The following is a 16,747-nucleotide window of genomic DNA, read 5'->3' on the forward strand; positions in this document are numbered from 1 at the left end:
GGTGGATATACACTGTACTAGTGCCGACATTGTGCATGCTCTGTTGCCTGTGTCTATGTGCCTGTGGTTCTGTCAGTGTGATCATGTGATGTATCTGACCCCAGGAATGTGTCAATAAAGTTTCCCCTTCCTGGGACAATGAATTCACGGTGTTCTTATTTCAGTTTCCAGGAGTGTATTTTATCCAACACTTCTATGAAATATTTCCTTCTATACAATTTAATAAATTAATATGTTTTGTCTTCTTTTTAAAACTTTGTTGAATGTAATGGATGTACCTTTATTTTTATGAAAAGAGGAAAACATTAACAGATTTATTAATTATGTTACCAATTTCTTATACACCAGCAACCTTAAGTGGTTAATGTTTAAGTTTTTGGTTTATACTGAGAACTATGTATTTATATTTCATAACTCTCTGTGTATTTTTGTTTCTAGACTATAATTCAGATTTTATAACACACATAAAACATTTTTAATCATTTTTCCTCTACACTTCTATTTTTCCTTGTAATTTGATGTAAGATGAGCTTCTTAATGGAACATAGCTATTAAGTGTGAATTGTATTCCATTAATTCTGTTTAATGTCCTGCCAGAACAACAAGCTTGAAAAGTAGTCAGTTTTCTTAAAACTTTTTGTTCTATATTCTAAAATTTTCTGATTATATATTTTTCTGCCCTAATCCTATCATTTAGGATTTGATCTCCATATTCCCTGACATCATTATTCGTTTGAGTTTTGTATTCAGGATATGAATTACAATTTATTTTGTAACCCTTAAATAACTTAAATATTTCTTTAACCACTTTAATAATTTAGGTTTCCCCTCATTTAAGAAATGACTTGCCTCAATTGGGTTTATATTATTATTGGAAAATAGAGTTTGTAACCTCTCTTTAAATGCATTTCTGGATATATAGTTATTAACTCTTGTTCTCAATTGTTATTTTCAAAAATTATATCATTGTGTTCAGTATTTTTGAAAAGTAATGGATTCTGGATTTTTCTGTTTCTTATTGTTTCGTAAAAATATGATTCAGTTATGTTCATTAGTTTATAGTAGTCTTTTAATTTTCTAATATTCAAAAATCATGAAGTTCTTCTACAGTGAAGTTATTTTTAAGAGCGTCACAAGCTTCAATTGCAATGGATTTATTAGTGATTTCTAGTTGGACAAATTTATGACTTTCAATTCCTTTACCTTTAGTAAAGTAATGGCTTCTCTAAGAAATTGAAACATGTCAATTACAGTTTTAAGTATGACTGTCGATCTGCAAGAAAATATAAGCTTGAACATAGGAATTACAGCCAACTGGTTGCTAATAACTGTTTCGTACATTGACCTATGTCTTCATCAGAATGAAATTATAATATATATATATATATATATATATATATATATATATATATATATATATATAACAAAGTTTGACAAAATTATTAACCAAGGTGAGAACTGTAAAGCATACAAAGTTCACTTATGTCAAATTACCATTGTATGCTGTGCCATTTGTTATCTTGTCATCTTGGTTAATAATTTGGTCAAACTTTATTTTCTATATATTATTTTATAGAGTTTCTTAAAATTTAATTGTGATGAACATATACTTAGATGTGTGACAATGTGGCGTTAGAGCTAGTCACCCCCATCCCTGGATCTATGGGAATTAGGTGGCTCGTGTGTGCAGTTGTGGTGGCAACTCCTTCCAGCAACTTACTAAACCTTCTGTGCAATGACACTTTGTGTCTGTTATCTCTGCCAAAATAGGATTTACCGGTTATTAGGTCGTTGGTCATAATGTTCTGGGTGATCAGTGTACATAGAAATGGCCCTCAACGGACCATGTGTAATTTACACACCCATAAATTTACAAAAGACTGAAAAATATTAATATAATCAAACAGACAGCTGTAAAATTATTTAATGCATAGGAAGATAATGACATACAATTACATACCGATAACATAGAGACAAATTCGACCAACGAACTAGCATTGCCCTTGTGAAATACAATTACAAACAATGCTATGTAACTTATAATTATGCAGTACAACTTGACTGAACAACCATGTTACCAGATGCCTTGACGGTGTAGCATAAGTGTGCACATCTCAGTGTCACTGCAGCTGGCAGAAGATGAGGCAGTGACTTTTTGTGCAGTCTGGTATGCCGGCACAGTGAACTCATGTGTCCGCACCAAACCGAATTATTGGTTGGCTATGCTAAATTGTAAAAGTGCTGGCTAGAGACAATCCTTGCAGTCCTCATTGCAATATAAGTATATTCTGTCAAAATAAAACATAGGTCATAGGTACTATAATTCACATAATTGCTTAGCAACATGCATATGAATACAGCAGATAGCTTTCAAGATACAGGCAAACACGAATAAGACACAATATATACCAGGACCAAGGGGAATCAATAAGAATGTAAGACCAAGAATGAAGTATTCGGACAAAAAGGGATACAGTCTATTGCCCTTACAATTTATCGATACATCAAAGAAGCAACAGCAGAAATAAAGTAAACGTTTAAGAATGGGATTAAAATTCATGGTAAAGCCAATCAGTGATAAAATTCGATGATGACCTACCTCTCCCTAATGAAAGTGAAGAAGAATTACAGGATTTGTTGAATGGAATGAACAGTCTAATTAGTACAGAATATGGATAGAAAACTGAAGAGAGACAAAAGTAATCAGGAGTAGGCGAAATCAGATTAGCAATAATCTTAACATCAGAAGTGGTGACCAAGTAGATGAATTCAAGGTAGCCTGCTGCCTTGGAAGCAAAGTAACAAATGGCCGACGAAGCAAGGAGGACGGAAGAGTCAATCTTGCAACGACAAATAGGTCATCATTGATCAAACACAGACCTTAGTTTTAGGCTGAAACATTTGAGAATATAAATCTGGAGCACAGCACATGAAAGACTGTAGAGAAACTTGAAAAAAGCAGAGTTGCAGTGCTAGAAATGTGGTACCATAGACTGAATTTGAAAATTACATTAACTGTTAAGGTAAGGGGTGAAGAGATTTTGTAGAATCGCATAAGAAAGAAACATATGGGAAAACATCGAAAAGAAAAAGCGACATGGTGATACAATACCAGGAACAACTTCCATAATACTAGAGGGTTCTGCAAAGGGTAAAAGCTGTAGGGGAATGCGAAGTTTGGCAAATAAGTTGGTGGTTGGCCTAAGAGAGGAATCTGTGGCAGTGCATATCGAACCAGCCTGAAGACTAATGAGTCAAAAAAAAGGAGCACATATATATATATATATATATGTGTGTGTGTGTGTGTGTGTGTGTGTGTGTGTGTGTGTGTGTGTGTGTGACTGTGTGTGTGACTGTGTGTGTGTGTGTGTGTGTGTGTGTGTGTGTGTGTGTGTGTGTGTGTGTGTCTGTGTGTGTGTGTATGTGTAACATAAATAGATCAGAAAAAAAGTAAATGATTCAGAAATGATTAAAAATTGTGTAGATCATTTAGAACATTTAAAGATGGTCATAGAAATGTCACAATGTGGAACAATAACGTGGTGCAGAAAAATCAGGATGGCAGACGCTACACGATTTTATAATCATCTCATACCATTTCTTCTTGTTGTTGTTGTGGTCTTCAGTCCTGAGACTGGTTTAATGCGGCTCTCCATGCTACTCTATCCTGTGCAAGCTTTTTCATCTCCCAGTACCTACTGCAACCTACATACTTCTGAATCTGCTTAGTGTATTCATCTCTTGGTCTCCCTCTCCGATTTTTACCCTCCACGCTGCCCTCCAATACTAAATTGGTGATCCCTTGATGCCTCAGAACATGTCATACCAACCGATCCCTTCTTCTGGTCAAGTTGTGCCACAAACTTCTCTTCTCCCCAATCCTCTTCAATACTTCCTCATTAGTTATGTGATCTACCCATCTAATCTTCAGCATTCTTCTGTAGCACCACATTTCGAAAGCTTCTATTCTCTTCTTGTCCAAACTATTTATCGTCCATGTTTCACTTCCATACATGGCTACACTCCATACAAATACTTCCAGAAATGACTTCCTGACACTTAAATCTATATTCGATGTTAACAAATTTCTCTTCTTCAGAAACGCTTTCCTTGCCATTGCCAGTCTACATTTCATATCCTCTCTACTTCGACCATCATCAGTTATTTTGCTCCCCAAATAGCAAAACTCCTTTACTACTTTACGTATCTCATTTCCTAATCTAATTCCCTCAGCATCCCCCGACTTAATTAGACTACATTCCATCATCCTCCTTTTGCTTTTGTTGATGTTCATCTTATACCCTCCTTTCAAGACACTGTCCATTCCATTCAACTGCTCTTCCAAGTCCTTTGCTGTCTCTGACAGAATTACAATGTCATCGGCGAACCTCAAAGTTTTTATTTCTTCTCCATGAATTTTAATACCTACTCCGAATTTTTCTTTTGTTTCCTTTACTGCTTGCTCAATATACAGATTGAACAACATCGGGGAGAGGCTACAACCCTGTCTTACTCCCTTCCCAACCACTGCTTCCCTTTCATGTCCCTCGACTCTTATAACTGCCATCTGGTTTCTGTACAAATTGTAAATAGCCTTTCGCTCCCTGTATTTTACCCCTGCCACCTTTAGAATTTGAAAGAGAGTGTACCAGTCAACATTGTCAAAAGCTTTCTCTAAGTCTACAAATGCTAGAAACGTAGGTTTGCCTTTCCTTAATCTTTCATCTAAGATAAGTCGTAAGGACAGTATTGCCTCACGTGTTCCAGTGTTTCTACGGAATCCAAACTGATCTTCCCTGAGGTTGGCTTCTAATAGTTGTTCCATTCGTCTGTAAATAATTCGTGTTAGTATTTTGCAGCTGTGACTTATTAAACTGATGGTTCGGTAATTTTCACATCTGTCAACACCTGCTTTCTTTGGGTTTGGAATTATTATATTCTTCTTGAAGTCTGAGGGTATTTCGCCTGTTTCATACATCTTGCTCACCAGATGGTAGAGTTTTGTCAGGACTGGCTCCCCCAAGGCCATCAGTAGTTCCAATGGAATGTTGTCTACTCCGGGGGCCTTGTTTCGACTAAGGTCTTTCAGTGCTCTGTCAAACTCTTCACGCAGTATCATATCTCCCATTTCATCTTCATCTACATCCTCTTCCATTTCCATAATATTGTCCTCAAGTACATCGCCCTTGTATAGACCCTCTATATACTCCTTCCACCTTTCTGCTTTCCCTTCTTTGCTTAGAACTGGGTTTCCATCTGAGATCTTGATATTCATACAAGTCGTCCTCTTATCTCCAAAGGTCTCTTTAATTTTCCTGTAGGCAGTATCTATCTTACCCCTAGTGAGATAGGCCTCTACATCCTTACATTTGTCCTCTAGCCATCCCTGCTTAGCCAATTTGCACGTCCTGTCGATCTAATTTTTGAGACGTTTGTATTCCTTTTTGCCTGCTTCATTTACTGCATTTTTATATTTTCTCCTTTCATCAATTAAATTCAATATTTCTTCTGTTACCCAAGGATTTCTACTAGCCCTCGTCTTTTTACCTACTTGATCCTCTGCTGCCTTCACTACCTCATCCCTCAAAGCTACCCATTCTTCTTCTACTGTATTTCTTTTCCCCATTCCTGTCAATTGTTCCCTTATGCTCCCTCTGAAACTCTGTACAACCTCTGGTTCTTTCGGTTTATCCAGGTCCCATCTCCTTAAATTCCCACCTTTTTGCAGTTTCTTCAGTTTTAATCTACAGGTCATAACCAATAGATTGTGGTCAGAGTCCACATCTGCCCCTGGAAATGTCTTACAATTTAAAACCTGGTTCCTAAATCTCTGTCTTACCATTATATAATCTATCTGATACCTTTTAGTATCTCCAGGGTTCTTCCACGTATACAACCTTCTTTCATGATTCTTAAACCAAGTGTTAGCTATGATTATGTTGTGCTCTGTGCAAAATTCTACCAGGCGGCTTCCTCTTTCATTTCTTAGCCCCAATCCATATTCACCTACTATGTTTCCTTCTCTCCCTTTTCCTACACTCGAATTCCAGTCACCCATGACTATTAAATTTTCGTCTCCCTTCACAATCTGAATAATTTCTTTTATTTCATCATACATTTCTTCAATTTCTTCGTCATCTGCAGAGCTAGTTGGCATATAAACTTGTACTACTGTAGTAGGTGTGGGCTTCGTATCTATCTTGGCCACAATAATGCGTTCACTATGCTATTTGTAGTAGCTTACCCGCATTCCTATTTTCCTATTCATTATTAAACCTACTCCTGCATTACCCCTATTTGATTTTGTGTTTATAACCCTGTAGTCACCTGACCAGAAGTCTTGTTCCTCCTGCCACCGAATTTCACTAATTCCACTATATCTAACTTCAACCTATCCATTTCCTTTTTTAAATTTTCTAACCTACCTGCATGATTAAGGGATCTGACATTCCACGCTCCGATCCGTAGAACGCCAGTTTTCTTTCTCCTGATAACGACATCCTCTTGAGTAGTCCCCGCCCGGAGATCCGAATGGGGGACTATTTTACCTCCGGAATATTTTACCCAAGATGACGCCATCATCATTTAATCATACAGTAAAGCTGCATGCCCTCGGGAAAAATTACGGCTGTAGTTTCCCCTTGCTTTCAGCCGTTCGCAGTACCAGCACAGCAAGGCCGTTTTGGTTATTGTTACAAGGCCAGATCAGTCAATGATCCAGACTGTTGCCCTTGCAACTACTGAAATGGCTGCTGCCCCTCTTCAGGAACCACACGTTTGTCTGGCCTCTCAACAGATACCCCTCCATTGTGGTTGCACCTACGGTACGGCTATCTGTATCGCTGAGGCACGCAAGCCTCCCCACCAACGGCAAGGTCCATGGTTCATGGGGGGGTTCTTAGGTTCTTAGGTTCTTAGGTTCCTTAAAGTATTGTGCATGAAATTCTGATTGAACTTTTACAGTAGCGGAAGATGTGTGCACACTGGGTTCAAGAAATTGTGACAAAGTTGCACGAATCCAATCATCTAGCTGCTGCAACCAGTTCCCAAAATGCGTTTGCCAAGCCTTCAGGTCATTACAACCCGATCTTGGTCAAACTCAGATACATTGCGCACCTTCCCCATTCAACACATGGACAGAAATTTCTCTGGTACTAAATGCACCATGCGTGTGTGTGATTAGTAGTCATTGCTCGCAAGGCGACGCTGCTATCGCCTGCTTGGGTTTATGTCGATAGTAGATTAGTGGTCATAATGATATGGCTAATCAGCATATATGTTCATCTAGTACCATGGAAGATATTCCCCAAAGTATTAACAGAGGTTTTATCATCTTATCCGTTCCACTTGCCATAGTTTCCCATGTTGCCTCGCCGATTCTGTGGAGAACCTCCTCATTCCTTACCCTACCATTGCACCTAATTTTCAATATTCTTCTAACACCACATTTCAAAGGCTTCGATTCTTTCTGTTCCGGTTTTCTCACAGTCCAAATCTCACTACCATACAATGCTGTGCTCAAAATGTACATTCTGAAAAATTGGATTCTCAAATTATAGTCTATGTTTGATATTAAAAGACTTCTCTTAGCCAGTAATGCCCTTTTTGCCAGCGCTAGTATAGTTCTCATATACTGCTTGCTCCATCCCTCATGGGTTAATCTCCTACATAGGTAGCAGAATTTCTTAATTATGTCTACTGCTTGATCCCCCATTCTGATGTTAAGTTTCTCACTGTTTTCATTTCCACTGCTTCTCATTACTTTTGTCAATTTTCGATCTACTTCCAGTCCACATTCTTTACTCATTGAACCCATCATTCCATTCAACTGATCCTGCAACTGTTCTACACTTTCACTAAGAACAGGAATGTCATCAGCGAATCTTATCATTGATATCATTTCACCTTCAATTTTAGTCCCTCTTCTGAACCTTTCTTTCTTTCCAACACAGCTGATTCGATGCATATATTGAACAATAGGGGCAAGAGGCCACACCCCTGTCTTACATTCTTTTTTAATGTGAGAACTTCGTCCTTGGTCTTGCAGTCTTAATGTTCTCTCTAAGTTCTTGTACATATTGTAATTACTTGTCTATCCCTATAGCTAACCCTGATTTTTCTTAAGATTCAAAACATCTTGAATCATTTTACATTATCGATCTCTTTTTACAGGCCGATAAATCCTATGTACATGTACTGATCTTGCTTTAGTCTTGCTTTCATTATCAAGTGCAACTTCGAAACTGCCAGTCTGGTGCCTTTACCTTTCCTAAAGCCAAACTGATCGTTATCTAATAGGTCCTCAGTTTTCTTTTCCATTCTTCTGTTTATCATTCTTGTCAGCAACTTGGATGCATGTGCTGTTAAGCTGATCATGCTATAGTTCTCGATCTTGTCAGCTCTTGCTATCTTTGGGAATAAATGGATGATGTTTTCCCAAAACTTTGATGGTATATCGTCAGTCTCACACCTTCTACACTCCAATATGAACAATCATTCCAGTGGAATGTTAACTATTGTTTTGCGCTCATCCTGATTAGTACGACTTTACAGTAAGTGAATCAGAAAGACAGGATACACTGAAAAAGTATGTAAAAAATTAGAAATAGAAAAAAGGTAGGTCACGCTGAAGGTAAGAGTTGACAAATAAGTATAGAGTCATCCATAGAAATGTATATACTCTTTATCACACTCTATCGAGATATCGATATTATCGTTCGATTTGAGTTTTGAGTGTGTTATAGTATGCTCTTTAGCTCAACAGTTGTTAGTACTTCCATCTCAGGATTGAGAAAACAAGATGGCTGGAGCATGCTTGACTTTCGAGCAAGGAAAATGTATTGTGAAGTGGTTTTTCAAGTTTGATAATGCTGTTGAAGTGGACATGGGAATCTGAACCAGGACCGCCAACCTGCCTAACAGTTAAATGCATCACTCCCAAGTTTGAATTGTGTGGAACGATTTGTGATATTCACAAAGTAAGATCAGGAAGACAGTATACATCTACAAGTCCTGCTTTGTCGGTTCTCGTGTTGGAAATGTTTGTTAATTCTCCACAGAAGTCTGCTTCTCAATGTGTACATGAAGTGGGGGTTACCAGTACAGTTGTATGAAGAATTCAGAAAGCTGCAAAGTGGAAAGTTTACATTCCACGATTACTGCACGCGATTAACGATGATGACCCTCACTGCAGAATGGAATTTTCGAATGGTATCAGCAAATGGTAACTGATGATGAACAACTTGTGACGAAGGTAATGTAGAGTAACGAGATACAATTTAAACTTAAGAGAACCCTGAATCGGCATAAGAGTGTGTACTGGGCACAGCAAAATCCGCATGTTATATGGATAAAGCAGTTAATCTAGCTGGGGTTCGTGTGTTGTGTGGATAATCATATAGGGTCTCAGTAGGACCCATTTTCTTTGATGCTACTGTCACTGGAGAAGTGTACCTAGAAATGTTACACATCATTTTTGCCAGGTATACGTGCACCTTATGGAGCTGATGAAGAGGTCTTCTACCAAAAGGACAAGGCACCACCACACTACCACCTAGCCATACGAGCTTTCTGGGATGACAATTTTCTGGGGCATTGGAATGGAGGAAGAGGGCCGACTGAGTTCCCAGCACGGTCACCAGATCTAACAGCTATGGACTTTTACTTGTGGGGAACTGTGAAAGATATCATCTGTCGACATAAGCCACGCACACTGGAAGAACTTCACCAGGAGATTACAGTGACATAGATAGTGACCTCCACTGTAACATTTACTGACGTAGTTGTGGGGACCTCTCTTCGTTCTGGTATGTGTATAGCCGCCAACATTGATCATTTAAAGTAACCATGTGCTAAGCTGAAGGCTGTACAACATGTGTGATCAATTATTAATTGTAAAATAAACAAGTAAATAATACTTTTCGTTCCTTAAAATGTGTATACATTTATCTGGTGACCTCTGTATAATCAAAGAATGTTAAAATATATTAATCATAATGAAAAAAGTTTTCGCTTTGAAAACTAATGGCATGTTTAAATACATTGATAGATTACCACCACTTGGGATTAGCTGAACGGTCTAAAGCACTTCAGTAATGGACTGTGCGGCTGGTCCCAGCGGTGGTTTGAGTCCTCTCTCAGGCATGGGTGCATGTGTTTGTCCTTAGGATAATTTAGGTTAAGTAGTGTCTAAGCTTAGGGACTGATGACCTTAGTAGTTAAGTCCCATAAGATTTCACATACATTTGAACATTTTTTTGATAGATTACCGGTATAATTAGAGGGAAATTTACTAACTGTTGGTAGAAAAAAATACGAAACGACAGGTGAATTAATTTCTCTGTTAACTAAACAATACATTACTATGAGTTATATGGGTAGGAATTTAAAGCTGTTAATTATCAAATTGTGTTGTTATATTATTCAATTCAGGAGCAATTAATTCTGATCATAATCTAAATAAAACAAGATCAAGTAATGGTAAAAAATATAAAAGTCTGATAAAAGAAACTCCTGAAGATTATTTTCCAAAATTAAGACAACCACTTTCAAGTTCAGATTTTTCAGATGCAAGCAAAGTGAAGGTTTCATGAAAAACATACAGAAAGACCAATTGAGTATATTTCGATGAATGATGTTGGAGATTCAATCGATGGATCAACAGTTATTAAATGAGAAAGATTAGCTGTAAATAAAAATTCTCATAATGAAGAAGTGGTAATAATTTTACTATCAAAAATTCAAAAGAAATACGCTTTTTGATTTGGTTTTTAAATAACTTGCCACACACATTCTGTCAAAGTGAAAAATGTGGAGGAGGATCGGTTAACATAATAATTAATGAATTACCTTTTTAAATGCACCTACCTGGCTATAGTTTTTCTGATCTGGGCCCATATTAGATGAAAGGTTAGTTTGAGGAGATCAAGGAATAAATCCACGAACTGAATCTTGCAAAACAAGATGATAATGTACGTTGTTTTTGTCGTTGTGGTCTTCAATCCAGAGACTGGTTTGAAGCAGCTCTCCATGCTACTCTACCTTGAGCAAACTCCTTCAACTCGGAGGAAGTACTGCAACCCACATCATTCTGAATCTATTTAGTGTATTTGTCTCTTGGTGTCCCTATACCATTTTCACCCTCCATGGTTCCTTCCAATACTAACTGGTGATCCCTTGGTGTCGCAGAATGTCTATTGCCAACTGATCCCTTCTTCTAGTCAAGTTGAGCCACAAATTCCTCTTCTTCTCAATTCTATTCCGTATCTCTTCATTAGTTACATGCTCTGCCCATCGACCTTCTGTGGCACCACATTTTGTAAGCTTCTATTCTCTTCTTGCCCAAACTATTTTTCATCCATGTTCCACTTCCATACATAGGTAAACTCCATACTTTTAGAAAAAGATTCCTCACACTTAGTATCCTCTCTGCTTCGACCATCATCAGTTATATTGCTCGCCTAAGGGCAAAATTCATCTACTACTTTCAGTGTCTCATTTGCTAATATAATTCACCCATCATCACTTGATTTAATTGGACTACATTCGATTATCCTCGTTTCGCTTTTGTTGATGTTCGTCTTATATCCTCCTTCTTCAAAGACATTCTCCATTCCGTTAACTGTTCTTCCAGGTCTCTGACAGGATTTCAATGTTGTTGACAAACCTCAAAGTTATTCTTTCTTCTCCATGGATTTTCATTCCTACACCAAATTTTTGTTTTGTTTTCTTTACTGGTTGCTCAATATATCGGGGAGGCCGTGAGCTCGAGCCCTAGCCCTGCTTGCAGTCTGCTGGCCGATGTCACCCAGAGAGCGGAGGCTAGCAGCCCTCTCGCTCTTAGCTTCTGTGCAGCTCCACAGTGTGGCCTACCCCTCCACAGCTATGACGAGACCGTGCAGAGGAGGTTGGAGGTGGTTTCAGCGGGTCGGTTGGCCGCCAGTATCCATCACCAGAAGGGAGTCGCAGTTGGACTGCAACTTAAACATTCATCATTCTCTCCGGTTCTAGACGCAGAAAGAATGGCAAAATGACTGTCCGCCCGAAAGCAACTCTTTCATAATCTCCCAAATCTCCGCTGTTGTTTTTAGAGTCCATATATGACTAGTAAGCCACAAATCCGGTTGTCTCGAGAACATCACACCTGGTTCTAGAGGCTGAACAACGGCTAACTGCCCTTCCTCGCCCTTGCAAACAGCAAAAGCGGGACCATCATTCCCCAGGATGTTCTTACGTATTCGCCACCTGTAGAGCAAAATTACTCTAGCATCCACTCCGTCCTTCCGAAAATGCAAAGTCCACAAAAAAAATATCGACATGAAAAACTAACAAGTCTGGAAAAAACAACAAATATCCTTATGGTATTAAACTTAATAAACCAAAAAAAAGGGAAACCCGACAAATTACAACTACACAACTTACTTACGCGACCTTAGCATATACGGCACATCATTCACCTTGCGTTACTCAACAATTCCATGTTTCTTCTTTTTGCCTTTCGTCACTTTCGTTCTGGTTGACTGCCGGTTACTGTAAAATCCCCTCCACGATTCCTTTAAACGAATTTATGTGACTGACGTGTATAATAGGCGGCGTTTCTGTGGGGAACTGAATCTTCACGTAGAGTGGTGAGGTAGTTTCCACGACCTGGTATGGTCCCTGGCGTTTTGTTAAAAATTTCTTTGTTTCCTCCTTTGACATATGGTGATTAGTAACAATGACACAGTGCCACACGTGGCACTGAACCAATTTGCTCATGAGATTGTTCGGTTGTCCCTGGCGCTCTAACGCCTTTGTGTTTCCCATTTGTACATTCCTCCCAACTTCCCTAATTCTTCTGTCAAACTTCCTCACCGACTCACCATTGGGCCCTAATTTAGGAATCAAAACGTGAGACAGAGATGGCATTTTCATACCATACACCACCTCAGATGGATACAAGCCCATGGCAGTATGAACCTTCAAATTACAGGCCATTCTACATAAGGTCAACAGGCGTCCCAATTGTTGTGCCTGGAACCTACGTAATAGTTCAACACGTTTGCAGTTGTCCTGCGCACAAGTTCCGTTCTGACATTGCTCTGAAGATGAAATGGATTCGTCCATAACTTCCAGATATGCGACACATGGCATAGTTGTTTCCTTAAATCCGAGATAAATTCGTACCTCGCCCGTAATTATGTCCCCAGAAACTCCAGAATTTACTATCTATTGTTTACTAACAGCTGCACTACAGTACTAGCCCGTTGGTCGGACATTAGTGTCATGGCCAAAAATCGAGAAAAAGATCAATCATCGTGAGAATGTACCTATTTCTTGCCGGTGTTCTATTAAATGGCCCGAGGGCATTCTACACTAATAAAGGAAACCTTTGCAATGGTACTCTCCAATGTGTAATGTCGGCTTTTTGCGCGCATGGCACATAGCCATTAATACACTACTCCGTGTCGTTCTTCCCATTCATCCACCAAAACTGCTCTGCTACGCGTCTGTCGCAAGTCGGCCACCACGACTTTAACAACATATGGTAGTAAGTTTGCGGTGAACCTTCCTTTCGAAGACCCTCTGGAACCACCATATGTGTCCACATCTTGTCGTTTTTCACGACAAACCCTCGTGCATAACGAAATGTCTCTGTGACTTAAATGCCTGGCACTCGATAGCCCTTGCCTGTGCCCACTATCATTCTTCAGTGCTCTTCTCTAGCGTATTTAACATTGCTACCCTATGAGTTAACGAATCTGCGTTTGCGTGTGATCTTCCTGGCTTTTGGATTATCTCTTACTCGAATTCATTAAGCTTAAGTGGCCCCCCTCCTAAGTTAATCTAATACACAGATCTTTCAAACCAAGCAATCATTTCAATGGGACATGGGCTGCCACAACCTTAAATTTCCTACCATACAGATAACATCGAAAATTCATAATATAACATATGACAGCCATCATCTCTTTCTCCATTGTTGAGTAGTTATGCTCCACCTTGTGTAAGTGCCTTGAAATATAAGCTACCAGATGTTCCTGAACATCTACCATCTGCCCCAAAATAGAACCGAATACTTCATTTGTACCACCACCTGAAAGGATAAACTCTATTAAGAAATCCGGAAAAACCAATACTGGATCCAAAACTAACGTCACTTTCAAATTTTCAAAAGCCTCCTGACATTGGTGTGACCAACGAAATATCACCCCTTGTTCAGTAGCTTGTTCAACGGTCAGGCTATTTCCACAAAGTCTTTCATGAACTATCTATAATAATTACAGATGTCGGTCAACGACTGTACCTGCTTAGTTGGCCGGCCGAAGTGGCCGAGCGGTTCCAGGCACTTCAGTCTGGAACAACGCGACCGCTACGGTCGCAGGTTCGAATCCTGCCTCGGGCATGGATGTGTGTGATGTCCTTAGGTTAGTTAGGTTTAAGTAGTTCTAAGTTCTAGGGGACTGATGACCTCAGATATTCCCATAGTGCTCAGAGCCATTTGAACCATTTTTTGCTTAGTTGTTTGTGGTATCGGATAATTCAGACCTGCACCTGTAAGACGAGGACCATCTGTAAGACGAGGACTGGTCTGTACGTCACTCTCACTAACCACGTGTCCCAGATAGTTTACTTGACTTTGGGCAAAATGGCACTTGTCTGCACTTGAAGTCGAACGTGCCGATCGTAGTCTACTAAAATCATCCTCCGAATTTGTCACATATCTAGTAAATCCTTTGAATAGACATCTATAGTATCGAGTTAGACAAAACTGAGTTTTCGCTTTAATCCTCTCAGTACCTCATCGAACAACCACTGAAAAGTGGAAGGTCGGTTCGTTAGTCCAACTGGCACGAAAATGTCCTGCTGCGACGGTAAGAGTCGTTTTCGACCTATCTTCAGGGGCCACCTCTAACTGACGGTATCCACTCCTGGGGTCCATAATGGTAAAGAATCGTCACTGACCCATATTATCCAATGTTTTCTTGGAATCGGATAAGCATCCGAAACCGTTCGCCCATTTAGATATCTGTAGTCAAAGGAAAATCTGTTTTTCTGTGTCCCGTTAGCCGAATCTGTCGACACGACGACAACATTTGTACTGCAGGGACAATCATTCGGTTCAACAACCCCAAACCGTAGTTGTTGTTGAATAAATTCTTCTATAAATGTTGTAGCTAGTTTGCTATACAGTATGGCTTCTATAAATTGGTGCACTATCCCCTGTCAGTAAGTGATGTTGCATCAGCGGGGTTGCCAGTAACCCTCCGTTTGCACAAAATAAACCACTAAACCTCAACAACAAGTTCGTCATGGCCATTCGACCACAGGCCTTCAAATGACCTATTTTGCCTCATAACACTTCTGTATCGATGTTTCTTCGTCGCTTGCCTCCAGGCTCAAACTATCGAAATCCTCATGTTTCAAGACCTCCAGAATGGCTCTCATTGCACCCTTTGACAGCGTTACCTCTTGTCTGCCAAAGTTATCCACACTAACTGGAACCATCTGTTACCCTGTCGCTCGCATGTGCGAAACTCTTGCGGAAAAAGGAATGTGAATTGTCCAAATCTTCATTGCTTAAAAGTGGCTGAACCATTTATAATGTTTCAATCGGCAAATCGATATCCACTGAAACCCACACTATCTTTTCTCCACTTCCTGGTATTTTATGCTGCTTATCGATCTTTACTGGAAACGTAAGCAGTTTAGTTGGTCTCATTCCCATGATAGTTGAACCTTGCGCCATTCTCATTTGCAACTGTTCCCCTGGATTGAAACAGTCCCACTGAGTCCACTGTGCATTCCAAAACATCAGTCTTAGCTGATGTTTATCGAGAAAGTCGAGCACGAGAATCACTGAATAACATTCGCCTATGCATGGGAGCACCTCCAAGCGTTCGCTGACCTTAGTTTCCCCAACCACAAACTGCAGAGCTGCCGTACCAAACGATTCCACTCTGTTATCGCCAACCCCGTAACCTATACATAGGTGGCCCAAGACTCCTCTTTTCCACGAGGTAAACACTGATAATGGACACATTCGCATCTGTGTCCACCAAAAAAAATCTTAGTTTCCTGCCACCCACTATGCCCACTCAGATGCTTACCGTCTCACTTTGTGAGTAAAAAAGGTCGTTATCTTCTAAGAAAGTTACCCAGAACCTACATAATGCTTCTACTATACCTCCAGTTCTAAGTCAAAATCAGGTGTTTTCATTTAAAAACAACTATTTTCTATCAAATTAGAAATTTTTTAAAAATGTTAATATTTATACCATCTCATTCGTCTGTTATACATTAATTATTTTGTCTGACAAAAAATAAATATAATTAATGAAGAAGAACATAAAATGTAAGTAAATAAATTAATTAACTACCAAAAAGTCCAAAAACCTTTGGCGCCATATGAAGGAAACCCCCAGATGGAATGTTTCAACTTCTCTATTTTCTCATCTTCTCATCCTCTGTTTTTTTTTTTCAAGTTCATTTCAGTGGCTTCCTAACAGCTGCACTTCTTGTGCATCTGTCACCTGTCATCTTTAACTGAGGGCAAAGCAAAATCAGCAGCATATTGATATCTGATGAACCCCATTGCTTGGGTGGGCAACCCACTCACAGCTTGGGGCATTCCAGGAGCAAATGTATTCAATCACAGCTTGTATACATAATTGGTATTTGAGTGACAAAGTACATTCTAAAAGTGCTATTCTCATCAATTTGTTCCAGATGTAAATAAATTATTTTGTTTACAATTTCGTATTTAATT

General features: G+C 39.2%; 1 long non-coding RNA gene across 1 annotated transcript in view; it reads right to left on the minus strand.

The window, feature by feature from the left end:
- Positions 1 to 2,139: 2,139 nt before the first annotated feature.
- The window catches only part of LOC124550618, a 98,887-nt gene continuing 84,279 nt past the window's right edge, over positions 2,140 to 16,747 (minus strand). The window contains exon 4 of the long non-coding RNA XR_006967730.1: positions 2,140 to 2,288. This is a non-coding gene — a long non-coding RNA (uncharacterized LOC124550618). The remainder of the gene's footprint in view (positions 2,289 to 16,747) is intronic.

Source organism: Schistocerca americana, chromosome 9 (assembly GCF_021461395.2).
Source record: "Schistocerca americana isolate TAMUIC-IGC-003095 chromosome 9, iqSchAmer2.1, whole genome shotgun sequence".
In the NCBI taxonomy this organism is placed as follows: Eukaryota; Metazoa; Arthropoda; class Insecta; order Orthoptera; family Acrididae; genus Schistocerca; species Schistocerca americana.